Source organism: Nothoprocta perdicaria, unplaced genomic scaffold, assembly GCF_003342845.1.
Source record: "Nothoprocta perdicaria isolate Ctin4 unplaced genomic scaffold, notPer1 scaffold_783, whole genome shotgun sequence".
In the NCBI taxonomy this organism is placed as follows: domain Eukaryota; kingdom Metazoa; phylum Chordata; class Aves; order Tinamiformes; family Tinamidae; genus Nothoprocta; species Nothoprocta perdicaria.
Genome location: NW_020456069.1, coordinates 1 through 1419, shown reverse-complemented (window position 1 = coordinate 1419; position 1419 = coordinate 1).

Here is a 1419-nt window from a genome sequence, read left to right as displayed (position 1 = left end):
ATAGGTCAAACGCTCGTCTGGATCTAGGCACACATCGAGCTTCAGTCTGAGCAATTCGAAAGGTTCATCATGACTCAGAGGATTATCGACAGACCTCGAGGGGATCCTCGAGGAAGGGGCAGCTGAAGCTCTCGCATTCATAGGCCAGTGTCCTGTCCTTCTGCAGCTGCAGGGACCCCCCAGTGCAGGTGTTGGCATCTCCTGTCCCCTTCCCTAGGACACTCGTCCCCCTCTCCAGACAACACTGCAGACAACACAGGGTCCACGCCTCATGCCAGTACAGGCCCAGGCACAGCAGTGACAGGGGTGGAACAGCTGTGTTGTCACTGCTGGGAAGAGTGAGGGCACAGAAGGGAGAGTGGGTGGCAGCTCCCCACAGCACCTGACAAATCCACAGACTCCTGGGGGGATTCGAGGCCACAAACTCCATTTGGCTGAGTCAGCTTCCCACCCTGAGCAGAAGAGCAGCAGTGGAGACACCTCCTGGTCCTTGTGTGCCCAACTGCCCATTTGCTCTGCGAAGCAGCACCGTGAGCTCTGGGTCTTATGTGTAGATCAGGGCAGGGAACTGTGTGAACATCCAGCAGAATCAGAGGAGGGSTTGTTGAGATGAGAAGGAAGTGGAACTGGGTCTGGAAGGATCTTGGAGAGAAAAACGCTGATGTTGAATCCAAAACAATATTCAGAGTGTGGGTTGACTACAGCGAGCTCATGGTGCAGAGGCAGACAACCCTGCTGGGATGCCCACCACACGGCCTGGGAAGCAGATGAAGAAGGACCAGTGCTGCCCATCCTCCCAGCTCATAGTGGCATCAACCCTCCTGATGGGAGGCACCAAATATAAGGCTGAGATCCCTTGTAGGGGCCTGCGCTGAAGGAAGCAGGGCCCAGGAGCCACATCACTYTGCTGCTGTCTCTCAGCACCTGTCCCCATCTCACGTCCTTGAGACAATCTCCCCGACTCTGCATGCTGCCCATTGCTCCAAAGGCCCCATTCAGAGCAGGCTCCATGCCCAGATGGACGACTGTATGTGTTGCTGTGAGCCCTGGGAGGACGAGCCCTCTCCTGGGTCCTCTGCAGGGCTGGCAGGGAGCATTCAGAAATGATGCTGGGACTGTCTTATCGGGTCAGTAGAACATCTTCCTCCCATGGGGACCTTCAAGCAGGGTTTCTCACAACAAAGTTCGAGCCCAGACTACTTTTCTGGTGGGTTTTTTGAAAGGAAGAGAGAGGAAAAACTCGCCTTGGACACTCTTCCTAGCCCCAGCCCCTCACAGCAGCCATTTCTAGCACTGCACATTGCCCATGGTCCCAGGAGGATTCCTGTTGGAAGGTGTCCAGCTCTGTGTGCCTGCTGGGGACAGCAGCTCTGCAGGGGGAATGGCCACCCTGCCTGGGCTCTGTGTGGGCCCCGAGGC